The 16955-nt window shown below is 42.7% G+C and overlaps 1 pseudogene; it reads left to right on the forward strand.

Annotated features, from left to right (window-relative positions):
• Positions 1-13378: 13378 nt before the first annotated feature.
• LOC133890933 (glucan endo-1,3-beta-glucosidase 13-like) lies at positions 13379-16166 on the forward strand (annotated as a pseudogene).
• Positions 16167-16955: the final 789 nt, after the last annotated feature.

Below are 16955 nucleotides of genomic sequence, written 5' to 3' on the forward strand. Positions count from 1 at the left end.
AAGGGAGTTGAGGAGTTGCAGGGCAGATATGCTATGGAGGAGGGTGATGAAATGGTGATAAATAAGGTGGAAGCACAGGATGTTGGGCAATACTCAGCTGATCCGATGGAACCAACTGATGAGGAAAATGAGGGGGAGGGGCTAATTCCTGATTTAATTGAATAAGTGGAGCGGGAGGACGAGCAACTTCGTGTGGATGACATCTTGATGATGAGGATGATGTTCCTATCCATGGGGGCTGGAATAATCCAGATTTTGCAAATCTAGTGGTTAGTGAAGTCTACCATGTGTCGTAGGAGTACAGTGAGAATGAGGCGTGCCAGGGGGCTAAGTACCATAGCAGCCAAGCTCCCAAAGATGTTGTGGTTCAATGGTCTATATCTCTTCAGATGCAGTTTAGGGTTATCGAGTTCAGCAAGGAGTATGATGTGAAGTGCTTGAATGAGGGTTGTTCATGGCGGGTGCACGCCTTTAAGGGAAAGTGGGTTGAATATTGGAAGGTCTCGATAGTGTAGGACCACACTTGTCATCTGGATGAACTGGAGAAGTAGCACATAAAACTTTCATCAAGTTTTTTTCAATGCCATGTATGCTCAGATTGTGGACAACCTGAACTATGAACCTAGATCTATAATCAGGACAATTGAGGAGAGGTACTGGTATACAATTAGCTATGATAAGGCTTTCAGGATGAAGAGAAATGCAATTAAGATAAGGTTTAGGGCCTATAAAGCATCGTATGATAATCTCCCAAGTTTGCTCCGCACGATTACTTAGTGGAACTCTAAGACTTACTATGATATTGATCACTGCCCGTCGGTGAAGGAACATGGTAAGTTGACCCTGAAGTGCACATGCTTTGCCTTCAGACCATGTATTTGAGCTTTCCAGCATTGTCGCCCCCTATTCTTTACATCAACTTGACATTCCTTACCAGCAAGTACAAGGGTTAGATACTAAATACAATTGGAGTTGATAGAAACAACCAAGTACTTCCATTTGCCTTCACCTTTGTCGAACAGAGATAGCTGGTATTGGTTCCTGCATCACGATAGAACCTTGGTTGTGGGGGATTAACATGATGTTTGTCTTATCCATGACTGTCATGTAGAGATTTTAAAGACAATCCTGAACTTGTAGAATTGTTTGGCTAAATGCAGAACGAGATCAATCTAGCAATATTTGCAGAGCTTATAGTGCATGAGGTATTTGGGTGCCAACTTCTTTAGGCAATTCAAGAAAAATAATCTAATGAACCTTTTCAAGAGATTGTGTAGTTAGAATCAGCAGTGCAAGTTCGATGCCTTGTGGAAAACTCTTGATGAGCTTACAACAAATAGCAGAGAATGCATCGATGCCAATGAGGGGAAAGGAGGACATCCCTTTAGCTCTTGGTAGCATCCCACTAGATCCCCAGAAATGACAAGGAGGACCAGATCATCTATAAAGATGTTCTTCGAGTAGATCGAGAATGAGTCGAAGAAGAAGTGGGCTCTACTCTATGACACCAATGGAGCAATATTAGAATTATGACCACAAACTTATCTGAGGTATACAACTAGGTCATGAAAGGTATTAGGGGACTACCACTAGTTGGAATTGTTGAATTCATTCTACAAGGGACCTGCAAATATTTGATGGATCGATATGCAACAACATCAATGGAAATGAATGGCACTTAGTTGATTTATGGGACCAAGATGACTCTGTACATGACTGATAAGACAAAGAAGGTACATATGCACCGGATAATGTCTATGGGGACTGCGTAACACTGGTATAAAATTTTGTGTAGGGACAAATGATGGAGTGAGGGCAGCCGTGAAAGAGTTATTTATGAGTGGGTGCTCACTAACTAAAGCTGCAATTGCGCCTGCCAGAAGCCAAGGCTACTGCAAGAGCCATGCTCCCATATCATTGTTGCTTGGGCTGAGCATGTCGAGGACTCAGAGATATGTCTCCAACTACTTTATGACGGAAGCTCTTTTCTAGACGTGGTACCACAAGCTATATGGATTCGAGGTTGCTAGTTCATTCACAACGAACCCTGAACTGAACAAATTGAATGTCCCGGATCCCAACAACATGAAGCAGAAGATGGAACATCATAAGACCACAAGGATTCGTAATAACATGGGTGAATCTAAAGTTGGGCATCATGTGAAATAGTGTAGCAAGTGTAATAGAACCAAGTACACTTTCAAGAAGTGCACCCACGATCTAGCAGGTGGCAACGACAGCGAAACAGGTCCTTCTGGCCCAGGTTCCGATGGGAGACGTTCACGACCTCATCATTCAACTTCTTTATCCATGCATTATGGAGTTTTGTGACCGATTGTAGTCATGTTATACCAAATAATTTGTAACGAGCATTGCTATGTGTAATTTATGTTGTTGGACTTATTATTTTCATGTTGTAATGACTTACGATGTAACAAACTATATTGGTATTGTAATATTATGCTATTTTAAGTTCCTGTTATGATATATACTTATTATTGACTTATTATACTATTTTATTATGTTTAATTGTTTACTAATGTTACATCTTACTAGGGTGTCATGGATAGCTAGAGGACCCACCCCTTTGGAGTGCCACACTGGCATGAGTGTCTGTTGTGCTTATGTGGTGAACGAGCACTTATGTCAACGTCCTTCGAGGTGGACAACTTTGGTAGGAGGTTTTTCATGTGTCCCAAACTTGACCTTGAATTCATGGTATGATCATCATTCCCACTCTTCCACACATGCCAAATCCATATTGCGAACTACACTCGTAATATAACCTTTACTTAGTAAACAACCTTACGACTTCCACAAATAGGTCAATGTGGTTAGGCTGCCGCTCAATGGAGAATGGATCAGAGAGGTCGAGACGAAAACAGAGTATGAGATCGAGATGAAGGAAGCATGACAAAGGCAGGTGGCACGTTGTGCGTGGCAACAAGAACTGGAGCTCAAGCAGCAAGCTAAGGGCATTCAAAGGAGAGAGAAGGACGCCGCCTCTAGGAAGACATTTTAAGAAGGTGGGATGCCAAAATTCAGAGGCGTGAGGAACTATTTCAGAGGCATCAATCTCTCTTATGTCGCTAGGAAGATGAGGAACACGAAGCGGCACGTGAGAGAAGTGAGAAATCAAGTTGAAATGTGCCTTGGTTTATATGTGATGAGTGATTGATAAGGTTGGTGATTTGGTTTGATGATTTTTAGATTACATGAGCATGTGTATGTATTGCAATTATGATCATGACTAACTAAAGTTGCAAAAAAATAGAATTAAAATATTTATCTCTGAGCCAGAAAATTTGTTCTCACCGGATGGTCCGGTGCTTGGAAAATTGGCTACATTGGATGGTCCGGTGTTGCGATGGAGTTCACACTGAAGGATTTCAGCTTAGGAGCGAAAATTGAAGTACTCATCAGATGGACTGGTGCTAAAATGAAGTGAACACCGGAGCATTTGTTTCAGAGAGGTTGCAAGATGGTTTATGGTGCAATTGTACTCACCGGATGATTCGGTGATGGGCTTTGTGCACATTGCAAGCATCACCGGAGTGTTTTCTAGGAGGTTTGCAAAGCAGAAAGAGATATACACAACAGATGATCCGATGCTTGTACTGAGGATGACACCAGAACATCTGGTGCTCATGATTTTTCTTAGATGAGTTCTTTTGATAGAGACTTTCTGATTTTGACTAATGGGAGGTAGAGTTGAAGAAACGTGCGTGCATGTATCATGATATGCAGGTAATGTATGCAAGTTGGTAGTTGACGGTGGGATGATCGGGGCTAAGCGGGGTGCTTGGTGTAGGACGATCAAGGAGGCCAGGAAGAGTCAAGGGTGAGTCTAGTGGTGCACATGGACATCAAGCAAAGCATGAAAAAAGTGGATGCAGACGATGTGTTGACAAAGTTAAGCAAAAGGGATGCAGATACAAGTGACAAGGGGGTCCGAGGGATCAAGAGCGGGAGAGACTTGCCGACAGTCAAGATCGCAAGACGGAGTATACGCGTCGATATCAGAATGCTTGCTTAAGGCGTAAGCAAGTGACGGTAAGTCACACTTTGAGAAGCATATAAGGTGGTTTCACAGTTTGGCCTCAAAACCATGGGAAGGAGGAGTGCACGTGGCATTATCGCAAAACTTGCGCTGAGATAAAGCTAAGTCATGAAGGCGTCACGGTCGTTCAATGGACGAGAAAAAAGACGGACAAAAATGTCCTCGGTGGTATAGAAGAGGGGGGTATTTTGAAAACAATTTAGAAAATTTATGGGGTAAGAAACCTGTGCTATAAATAGAGTGAGAGAACTGGTTGAGCCCTTTGAGCTAGCCATTAGAGAGTTGTGTGGTTCAATATTCAGAGAGGAAGAGAGGAATACTTAGCCTATGTATTATGTAAGAGCTTTTGTATGCAAAATACTCTGTAATCTGCCAAAAATTAGGTTGTCCTTTGCAAGCAATGAAATTGATGTTTAGTCACATGCTTGTATTAATCTTCTTCTAGTTTTCCTCTATTAGATTCCTTATTTTGTTTTCAAGTTTTTAAGTTTTCGTTACAATTTTCATTTTGTTTGGGAGCTGAAATTTTACACCTTGTGGGAGTTGTTAAAATTCACGTTCAGAATGGTCTTGAATCTCCTTTACCTCTAGATTTATCAACTTGAAGAATTTCTTTACCCGGTGATTAGATTCTTGGTTCTAAGTGATCTTTCACGAGTTACAAGATTTTATGAGCGATAGCATTTGGATTAGTGTTCTATGGAACCTAGAGTTTAAATCCATTCAATGAAGTCATGTTCTTTTCATGTTCATCAAGATGTACCCCTGTTTGTCTTAGTTCTTACTTTCGTTCTTTGTTTTAAGGTACGTTTGGTGAAAGATTAGAAAAATACCATCTAAGAATTTAGTGGGGCGCCTATTCACACCATCTAATCATTTTTCTTGATCCTACAAGAAGGGAAAAAATCACCGGTCTATGTAGTAGAACCCATATTTTATCACTTGTATTATAGAATTTATAACTATGTACCGTGAATTTTATATTTATCGTAGATGTTTAACTTTATGAATCAAATTTATGGCTTTTACTCTTCTCGTTCGAATAATCCACAATAATACTAATTTAAAATCAATCCTTATTTCATTTAAAAATATGAACATGTTATTCGTTTAAAGGGCGACATGTCATATCGCCCACTAAACGAGTGATAAGTAGCATGACCTGTCTACGCTAGCATATCACATCGAACTGTCACCATTTCAATAGATAACATGAGCCTAAATTTGTAATTTTTTAAAAGCGACATATATATTTACAATTTTTTATTTAAAAAATATAAAAATAAAACATCTCCTCCACCAACCACCATGCGAAATCGCCTCGCCATATCGTGGACCGATTGAATCCCGCCCAACCCACTTCGCCGTGGGTGATCCCCGTCCCATCCAACCCACTTCGGCCTGGGTGCTCTCAGCCTCGCCCTATGGACTCTTATCTCTCAGCCCACTTCTTCACTTGCAGCTTAAAAAACACGAGAAATGAAGACGATCGTACGGGGATGCAGACGATGCTTTGACCTCGGTGTGATTGAAGGCATACGTTTGTACATTTGCACACTTTAAAAATCCTAAGAAAAACATATACAACAAGCTGAAATATGTTCACATGGGCAATTGTGTAAAAAATCAACGTTGCTTATTTTGGATGGCCTAAAATTTGATATCTCGATCACCTGATATTACAACTAAATAGCTTAAAAGCTGAGCTGTTGGATGGTAATCTGATGGTTCAAAAAGTGTTTCAAAAGTAGCAAAATTTCAGTCACTAAACAGTGGTGGGCATTACCATAACAAAACCAGAGACAAGATTGTGAATGCATTCATATGTGATACATGCCAGTATAATCCGTTCGAGAAAATATATACATGCTGCAGTCGATGTGCCTGTGGCCTGGTAGTCAGTGTGTTTGCTTCCATCCACCTAGGTTCAATCCATAGGATCCACACGGAGGTTGGCGGGCCTTGCTCATCTAGAGCAGAGATATGTATGTGTGCGTGTTCAGTGGAAAAGTGTGTGCCGTTGCTGCCTAGTGTGTAGTGGGTGCACATGCTGTATTTGCTTTTGTGGCGTGAGTGAGAATGTGGGTGTGGTATGTATCCAATATGTAACAACAACAAAAATTGCTCGTTAGCGGAACCTAGCAGGATTCCATTTTAGCGTGCCGTTTATATTATAACAACGTTGTTTTCTTGGTTTGGTCTAACCACATATTGGTTTTTATTTCTTTTCATGAAACCGATTTGTCACCTCATCATACAGATGAAGCCTCGGTCTCCATCACCGTCGCCCACAGGCGTGGGCTTCATCCACTACCACAGAACGGAATTTTTCCTAGGGTTCAACACCAGGGGCGGAGCCAAGGCCCGGCCACCCTTGGCAGGAACCGGATCCTCTAACATTGGTGGAGGAACGTCAGATATGCACAGTAAAATGTGAGAAGTGCTACAGTTCTCCGACATTGAATAGTGCCAAATCTTAATTGTTCATCAAAATACTGTAATACCAGATCTCGTCTATCCGTTTACGATCGAACGGCTCAAATCTGCTCAACTACTCTCTGACCTTAAAAACCATCAACGTCAGAGGATCTCAATTCCCTTGGCAGCTGCCCGGGCTTTGCCCCGGTCCGCACCTATACATTGGGTGCAGTCCAATAGGAGGATTCCGACTTCGGTCGGGCAAAATTTGGGCAAAGATCCATCCAGGCCGCTAGGCTGGTCTCTTGGCACCAGTCCTGTCCAGTCCTGCCCGGCACCCTGACACCCCAACTCGGCCACTCCCCCAGCCCGCAGCCTCGTGCCCCCGCATGTCGCACCGCTGCCTGCGCAGCTGCGCCAAGCTCTACATCTCCGCCGCCGACCGCCGCAGCGCACGCCGTCGTCGTCCGCCGAGGGGTCAGTGTCTTGAATCGTACCATCGATCCCCAGGTTTTAACCTTGTAGATTAATATTCCGGGTAGAATTAAATCCGCCGATTAAATCGCTAGTAGATTCATCCTCCTTGCTAATAAATCCCGCAGATTTATTCTCAGTAGATGTTTTTGCTAGTAGATCATACCTGGTTCGCCTTGCTTGAACATAGTTTCCCTTGGACTTGACAAAATTACGGTCGTCGTTGGCAGTTTGGCGCCAACTCTTCTGGACTGAACAAGATAATATCTTCAAATCCATTGGATTGAACATTACCACTTCTCCGAATGGGACTGTAACCAAACCATGAGAAGAACCAAATTAAATGATACGACATGATTGCAGTCACTTGGCGTGCATGGATGTGCAGATTCTTTTTCCCACACGAGTTGACGAACTTTGGAAAACACTAACAAGAAACGTCGTCGTGGAGTCAAGTCGTCGTCGTCGTCGTTGGCTAGCTTCTCCGGATGAGGGACCGAGGAAGCAGCCTGCTGCAGGAAGGCGTCGATTAACAAGTGGGCCAATTGCGCTGGTGCAGCCCTACTGGCATGTAGAAGACAAGGAAGGGATGGCGGGGCAGTGGCGCTTGGCTTCACGACCTTATCCCTATCCCGGCAGGTGCGGCCGGCTGTGTGCGTGTATGGTGTTTGTGCTGGTTATCCTGTGTAACGTCACTTGCCGTAGGTGCCGATCAAAGACAACGTTTGGCGGGCGAGGTGACCTTCCATCGACAAAGTAGGACACCTTGGTCCTGTTGATTTCCATATTCCTGCGTTTGAGAATCACTGCGTTTCAACGATGCCCAAACCCATGCAACGCGCATATGGTACCTGCAAATTAAATACGCAATTTTGGTTCCTAGATACTCAATTTTAACCGCACTTTGCTGAGAAATATCAAATTAATAATTGCGAATTCGCTGTATAATGGGAACCGCAGATTCCATGTGGGCAAGTTTTTCAAACGAATGCCGGTCTTCAAATTCCTCCAAGCCTTTGGCAAAACTGCGGCACTTCAAAGACAGCCTAGCAGTGCATTTCTTCATGGCGATCATAATCCTTCCGAGTTAGAGAATCTGGACTATTATAAACTAGCCCATCAACCTGTGCACTCAACGGACTAGAAGTTTTAGAAAATATATGAGCATTATAAATTCATGGAAATTAAAAGTATAAAAGACTAAGTTAGAATGATCCTTTTTATGATTTGCAGATAGAAATGCAAAATTATTTTAAAATAGTACAAATTACCTCTCTCTCCATCTCTCTACACACACAATACCCCTGCAAATGTTATGTGACACTCTTAGCTTGGACTACACCAACCTTTCACTGTGGCCCTTCTCTTGAACTTCAAGTATCCAGATTTGGATCTCTGACATCATTCTTAATTGTTACAACGGTACAAACAAATATGGGTGCTTCTTATCTAGCTACAGCTCACAAGCCCACAGAATTTATATCAAGTTTCCAAGTCTAACCATAGTTGGTCACAGTTGTAGTACGTAGTCAATGTTTGATTGTTACCACAACTACAATTTACCAAACTTCTTAGTTTTTGCCAAACTTTGCCTAAAGTTAGGTGGTCAATTTTACTACCACTAAAACAATACCGATAGCATTTGTCACTACGTCAAAACGGATCATCGTAGACAGTTTGTTAAACTCTATCATAGACGAATTTTATTTCTATCTGTGCAAAAGTGTTTGTGCTTTCGCACTTCTCACAGAAGGGTATCACTCCGTCTGTAATATTGGTACACAAAGATATGTGTGATTAACACATGTGTCTGTAATATGGCTGCATAACTGTCAGATTCCCAATTATTATAGATGGATTTACTGTAAAAACCGTCTGTGTGTATATGCTTTCATAGGTGAGTTATTTTTATAATTGTCTGTGTCTTTGTTATGGTTTCAAAGGGGGATTATAGAAACCATTTGTGTCTTGCTTATAGTTTGAGACGAAGTTCATAAGTAACCATCTGTGTCAAGCAACATGGACTATCTTTTAGGTTAAATTTCACAGGCATATTACTTTAAAAACTATCTGTGTAAATATTTTAGACGTGTTCCTGTAAAAACCGTATGCGTGTCCCTAAAACCCCATAGCACCAATTTGGTTCCAAGACAACCTTCTGGACATATTACAATCTCAGAATATTATGAAGCATATACACAAGCAATTAATATAACAGGCACATATGACAATCACAGATACAAAATGAAACATAACTTATTATCAAAGTTACACAATGTATAACACTCTTTCACACATATACGTAACTGATGAAAAAATTAGTTCCATAATGTAGCATACATATCAGATACATCACCAATCTAAATGAAACTCCCCTTTTGGGTTTATTATTTGAGAAATTAAGAAAAGGGTGAGTCATCCTTGGATTTCAGCAAGTGTTGCAGTTGGTTGTGTAGTTGTTGGTAGTCTAAAACTCTATCAGTAGGGAAAATATATAAGTAATACGCATGTGTACATCAAGGTTGACCTACAAGTAATGATGCACAACCTTTGAATCTTGATGGTTGCTCAGATTAGTGATGCATTGTATGTGGTGGGCAACATAGAAGCCACATGCATTGGTCGGTGGTTACTGGTAGCTTCTATGTGGCTTATAAATATATTTGTATAAAGTCAGTAGGACACATAGTAACAATGAGAAAGTATTTAAAAGATAGTACTATACTAGGTATTTGAATGAATGGTTCAATTTGACTTCTCCTTTTACCCGTGGACCTCATTTGAGACGGATGTATGTATCGAAAGCTCTACATGCATATAAGAACAATGTAAATTAAAGTAGTACAAGAGAAAAAGAATCTTAACTGAATTGAGTATAGTGTGAGAGAACTCACGTGTTGATATGATTTTGCAATATAGAATAGTTACGTGGTTGCGACTTTATTGAATCCATGTACCACACATTGTTGGCATTAGAAATTATAACCACTAAAAATCCAATGTCTATCCGGGTATAGAAAAACATTAAGTGTTTGTTGCCCTTGAAATGCGATAGTTGATGTATAAGGTTTTTAGCAAGCCCTATTTCATCAAACCTAATGCTTTGTAGGGAGAAAAACTCAGGGTCAAGATATGTAACATGTTACTTTGTTCAACCTGCTTTCTTATCGTGTGCCTATATGCACATAACAAATGTATTAGATGTTACATATAAAGTGGTATGAGTGATTGAAATATGTGTTTGGAAGTCTTTACAATGTGAAGGCTCTCAAGAGTGACATATCCAGTGCATTAAGGGTAAAGAGGCCATACAAATTGTTGAAGCCGATAGGGAAGTAGCCTCCGTCACTGTGGTAGAAATGGTTTTTGGCAAATTTGTCGAAGACTTCTACCCTTCTCTTGCATTGGCCCATCTGCTCCAAAATTTTCAAGAATATCATCACATCATCCCATGAAGTCATCAAGAATCTCTTCGACGTCCCTATCTAGAATAACTTGATACACATCACAGTCATGATCTCCCACTTCATGCATATCGCCATCAGGGTCATTCATGCCTTCTTCTCCATGTTTAGTCCAATATGTATAGTTCGGTGTGAATCCACGTATAATCAAATATGCATGTATATTCTGTGCCTTTGAAAACTTTATCTCATTTTCGCAATCAATGCATGGACAAGTCATAAATTTCTCATTATTGTTGAATATATATATATCTCGGCAACACACATAAACCCAGATATGTCATTAAGCTCATAACAAGTATGATTCTATAGGTACATCCAACTTCGGTTGGCCATCTACAATTTTCAAAAGTTAATGGTTATTGAATTTTGAACCTAAAGATTTGTTTTAAGTGCAAATTTTATAGGCAATATAATTATCATGAACTAGAAAAATAAAACTGATGTATTTTTAACAGAAGCTTGCATAAAAAGCTCAAATATTTTTAAGCTATAATTTTCTCAACCTACCAATTCAGAGCTAAAAAAAAAGTAAATTCTAACCACAACGAATTCCAACAAAGGACGTTGACGCTGCAGAGTTGAACATAAACTCAAATATTTAGATGTAATAGTCCTGTGAATCTAGCTACCAATTTAGAGCTAAAGAAGGTAAATACCAATATCTAGTTATTCCAATAGATCGATGAAGCTAACACGCTGCAAAGGCAGCTCCAAAGAAATTGCCTCACATGGGAAGCTCAGCATGTTATCTGAAGACTCACACGCACCTCTGTCTGAAAAACTCGTGCCAACAAGTCCTCTCTTAAGACCAATAATTGCGGGACATAGATGGTTATTAGAATGAATCATCTATATGTTCACCTTCATGGAGACGGTCTTTAAATATAGACGAGTTATCATTTTCATCCATCTGTGTCTACCGGAGAGACACAAACGGATTTTAGAAGAAACCGTCCATGAAAATGCTACAGACAAGTATTCCTAAAACATGTTTGTGTCTATCATACATACACAGATGGATTAAAAAAGTCGTTTGTCGGTGATCATATTATAGACACGTCTACCTTAGCAACTGTATGTGGCTATTTTGATAGTGATGGGTCCTAAGGAACTATCTGTGACACTCCATCTGTTTTTGTTGTTTATATGGTAACACCATATGTCCATCCCGCTCATCCCTCATGCTATCTTCCATGTCACGTGATGAAACCGACTCCTACGCCGCAACTCCATCTAGGCTACTCTAACGCGACCTCCTCCCCCATGTCCTCTCCCCACACCACTACAAATTGGTCATCATAGATGGCTCTATGGGCCTGTTTATTTGGGCTTCGCTTCTAGCTTTTCTGCTACAAGAAGCCAAAAGTCACAAGCTAGAAGGCCAAACAAACAGGATTGCTAAAAAGTGATTTCTTGAAAAGTCAGAAGCCTGCTTCTGAGGAAATGAATTAGAAGGTGAGAAGTTAGCTGAGAGTAGTTTTTTTAAGAAGTGGTGTGCTGAGAAGTTAAAATTTTGTAGTAAAAACCAACAACTAAAATCCAAAAATAACTTTTCAGAAAAGCTAAAAGTAGAATCACAAATAAATATGCCCTAAATCTTCATTCTAGATGGTTTCCTTCCATCTGCCACAAAGTGTCTATGATGTTATCACATACAATGGTTCTTGAACCATATGTGATTAGGAATATTATAGACGGTTTTCAATAAGACCTGTCTATAATAATAGTACCTTAATCCTACATAGTAATAACTACTACCACAATTAAGCATAATTCTCTGCAGTTGGCCCATGCCAACCCTCCAATGGAAATCCAACACCAAAAGACACTAAATCAAGGTAAGTAAAATTCTTCATAAAATCACTACTAGTAAATAGACACTAAATTCATTAAAAATCAATACTAGTGCCAGTATTTTAGTACCAATTCTCTCCTCTTTGAATATCTAGTAGTCTTTATAGTTTCTGGCCTCAATAAAGGTCCCATGTGCATCAGCTCGTTTTCTATCGTTCTGCGATCTTTAGTTTTGATTCTTCGGTTTGCAAATTGGAGGGAGCCTTTTCCATTCCCTCTCGAGGGTTTCGTTTTCAAATCATCATCCTCAATATGTCGGCAAAAGGTATTTTTGGGTTACCATCTTCGGTGGATATAAGGATGATGGTGCTGGATTTATTCTTCCTCAACCACATCTAGTGAGGCAGCTATTGATACTTCTTCACAGCTTCATATGCATCTCGGATCGTCGAGACTCTAGATCTTGCAGTGAGACTGGATTTTACTTCAGCTTCAATGTTTTGCCTTTCTTCGGTCCAGCATAGTGATGCAATGATCGGCAGAGGAGACATGAGATGGAGAATATGAGTGGAAAGACCTTGATATAACTTTGTTTATAGTTTGCTCGTCTTTCAGGATTATTGATGTAAAAGGTGATTATACTATTTTTAAAGTTTTAATAGGATCCCTTTCCCTTAGGGAAAAAAGATAGAATAATCAAATTTGTCCCTCAACTTTCCCCGAGACTCACTTTGCTCCCTTAAGTATCAAACTGGCCACTTTTTTATGAAGGGTCTTTAACCCTGCCTTCGTTGGAGGTATTTATGAGAGCCATGGTTCGAAACCTGATCAATCGGCTCGTTTTTTGAGCCTTTACCAACTGTACTATACATAGTTCTCTTATCAAATCACCCACTTAGTCCTTGAACTTTCTTTTTTAGCTATTTCACCAAAAAATAGTGACAAGGTACTACATAGGATTCGTGTCCTACTTGTTGATTTCCATAGTGGCACTCGTGGAGAATGGCGAATGATGGGTCCTACTGCTGCATGCCTGCGCTCACCTCAGCGCCTGCATCGCAGCCACCCGCGCGAGACTCATCACCATGCTGGGCCTTGGACCTTGACCTTGTTGCCGGCTATAAATTCCCACACCCTTCCGATCTTTTCGTCACACTCTCCTCGTCTTGCTCTGCCCGCCCCATTGCCCCGCAGCAGAGCATGGCGCTCACTCGCCTCCTTATGGTAGTCCTCGGCGCCGCATTGCCGCTAATCTTCTTCTCCCGTGCAGGTAATCTCGCACGGCTCACAAGGACTGCTGTTCTGGAAATGATGCCAGGATTTGTTCTAATTATTGTTTCTTGATGTGCATTGCAGAGGCTGGCGAGGTGGGAGTCAGCTACGGCACTATAGCGAATGACCTGCCGGACCCGGCGTCGGTGGTGCAGCTGCTTAAGCAGAACGGCATCACCATGGTGAGGATATACGACACCAACCCCAACGTGCTGGCGTCGCTGGCCAGCACCGGCATCAAGGTGATGGTCATGCTACCCAACACCAACCTCGCTGCCGCGGCCGCGGACCCGTCGTACGCGCTCCAGTGGGCGCAGAGCAACGTGGCCGCGGCGTACCCCGCCACGCAGATTCAGGCCGTGGCCGTGGGGAACGAGGTGTTCGACCAGGCCAGCGACTTGACACCGAAGCTCGTCCCAGCCATGATCAACGTGCAGGCGGCGCTGGCGCAGCTGGGCCTGGCCGACGCCGTGAAGGTGTCCACGCCGGTCGCGTTCTCAGCTGTCCAGGATTCGTTCCCGCCGTCCGCGGGCAGGTTCCGGGACGACATCGCGCAGTCGGTGATGAAGCCCATGCTCGACTTCCTGCAGCGGACCGGCTCCTACCTCACGATGAATGTCTACCCGTTCTTAGCGTACGCCAATCAGCCAGACCAAATCTCCCTCGACTACGCCCTGGGGAACTCCAAGACCGGCGTTCGCGACCCCGTGACCGGCCTCGTGTACTACAGTCTCCTGGACGCCGAGGTCGACGCCACGTACTATGCCATGGATAATTTGGGGTATACAGGTGTGAGCTTGTATGTTACTGAGAGCGGGTGGCCATCGCGCGGCAGAATCCACCGCGGGAGGCTGCCGGCCGAAATCCGACGCGGCGGCAGGAGGCTTTTGGACACCGGAGACGGAGACGTCGCGGCCTCAATAGCCAACGCCCAAGCATACAACAATAACCTCATCAACCGCGTGCTGTCCGGCAACACGGGCACCCCGCACCGCCCGTCCGCCGACATGGACGTGTACATCTTCGCCCTTTTCAACGAGAACCAGAAAGGTAATGGACCGGACGACGTCGAGCAAAACTTCGGCCTATTCTACCCAAACGAGACGAAGGTGTACGAGTTCGACTTCCACAGCGGCGCGATGGATACTTGGTGCCTGGCGAACGCGGTGGTCGGGGACGCGCGGCTGCAGGCGGCACTGGACTACGCGTGCGGCCACGGCGCGGACTGCAGCGCCATCCAGCCCGGCGGGACGTGATTCGAGCCCGACACCGAGGTCGCGCATGCCTCTTACGCATTCAACGACTACTACCAGCGCAACGGCAGGGCCAGCGGGACGTGCGACTTTGCAGGTGCCGCATACGTCGCCTACCAGGCACCAACGGGTGAGTTCTCGGTATCCTGCGCTAGTAATCGTTTAAGATTTGGATCGTGCAAATATGCATGCATTTCTCGATTTCATATCTATCATTTAAGAGTTTGCTAACGCCTAATATTATGAAAAAAATAGTGGTGTTCAAATATGTTGTACATGCCAATGTTCATAACAAGTGAAAATAGTCTAGCAAAATTATAACAATATGAAACTACTACATCTCTTCATATCTTTATTAAATGTTCAGCATCAGTATATAAACAAGTAGCGACGGTAAAAGATTACATAAACTGACTGCACACAACCCAAAACACCATTTATCTGTGGCTGGATGGAGTAACAGACTATATTTAACACTCAAAGGTATATTACCTACACAAATACACAATTGATAAGAACGTTGAACTCCATGTTTAACGTATAACAAAATAGATAAAAGCATAGCAAAACATACAGTGATCTCACGCCGATATTCATGAGCAGTGATCTCACTTGCGTGCTTGTTCGTCCCATTGTTTACCGATACAGACACCTGCTGGAGCTGGTGCGTGGCGAACGCGACGGTCGGTGATGCGTGGCTGCAGGCGGCGCTGGAGTTCGCGTGCGGTCATGGCGCGGACTGCAGCGCCATCCAGCCCGGCGCGCCGTGCTTCGAGCCGGACACCGAGGTCGCGCATGCCTCCTACGCATTCAACAGCTACTACCAACGCAACGGCCGGGCCAACGGGACGTGCGACTTCAACGGCGCCGCCTCCGTCGTCTACCAGCAACCAAGTGAGTTCACGCTCGCCGATCGTCTCCTCTTTCCCATAGCTCCACCTCATGGATCAATGGTCTTGTTCGTCTCCTCTTGCCCATAGCTCCACCTCATCGATCCATGGCTCCTGTCTAAGATATGTCTGTCCACACGACAGCCGTAAACAATGATCTTACTGGTGTTTGACCCCTATTTGCAGCGATCGGAAACTGCGTGCTCCCACACAATGCCTGAAGTGAAGAATACAACGGTGAAGTCTGGAAAGGCTACTCTACCACCGCTTTCAAGAGGTTCACATTTACAGTCTAATACGTGCAGAAATAGATAATAAAGCCCATGGCAGCTGCAAAATAGGTTGCTCGGCTATGACCAGCAGAGTCAGCGGGTAGTGCCCCTCTCTGGCTCTCTTCCTCTTATTTTCTGCATTAATTTTCACATACTTGTAAGTGTGCACGTGAAATCCACGTCACCAAGAATAATGAACCACCTAGTTGAGGTTGTATGTTTACCAAATCAATTAAAAAGGTAACACTAATGTGGCCTATTGAGCATGGAATGTGGTGATTAAGAGCAACCATCCAAAACAAACATTATTATAAGATAACTATAAATCACTATGTGAAAATAGCTCAAAATTAACGAGTCATAATCGTCATAGGTAATAGGTCATGCACCTATCACTCAAACGTGTCACTGATGATCAATCATAAATGATCAGTTAAAACTTACCTCGTCACTAATAAATGTAATAAGTGATGGGTTATAATTGTGATCCGTCACTTATTACAAGTCATAATCCATAAGTGACATGTCACAATTATAACCCGTCACTTATGACTGATGAAAGATTTTTGCGCTTTTCAAACACGAAAAAATTCAAAAAAATATTTTTTCACCCGAGCCAACTCAACTCAGGGCCATCACCACTCGCCACGTGTCCCTTGCTATTTTTCAAGCTGTTTTCATAGTGTGCGTTCCGTGGAAATTGAACTCGCGACATACCCTCACAAGCTTAGCAACTTTACCACCTCACCCTCGCGTGTGTTCTAAAGGGAGCAGGATATTATATCCTTTTAACCTTTTTGCTGAAGGTTACAAGTGACGGGTCATAAATATTATCCATCACTTATGACTTGTAATAAATGATGGGTCACATTTATAACCCGTCACTAATGTTTATTGTAAAATAGATACATAAACTAGGTTATCCGAAGTGCCTTCGGTTAAACAGGCATAACTTTTACGTACGGACTTCAATTTTGGCTTTTTTTACTCTATAAACATCTAAAAAAAGTTACATCCGTTTCCCCCCGACTTTGTGTCTATAGAAGGCTCCCCTT

The sequence above is a fragment of the Phragmites australis genome, chromosome 14 (assembly GCF_958298935.1).
Source record: "Phragmites australis chromosome 14, lpPhrAust1.1, whole genome shotgun sequence".
In the NCBI taxonomy this organism is placed as follows: domain Eukaryota; kingdom Viridiplantae; phylum Streptophyta; class Magnoliopsida; order Poales; family Poaceae; genus Phragmites; species Phragmites australis.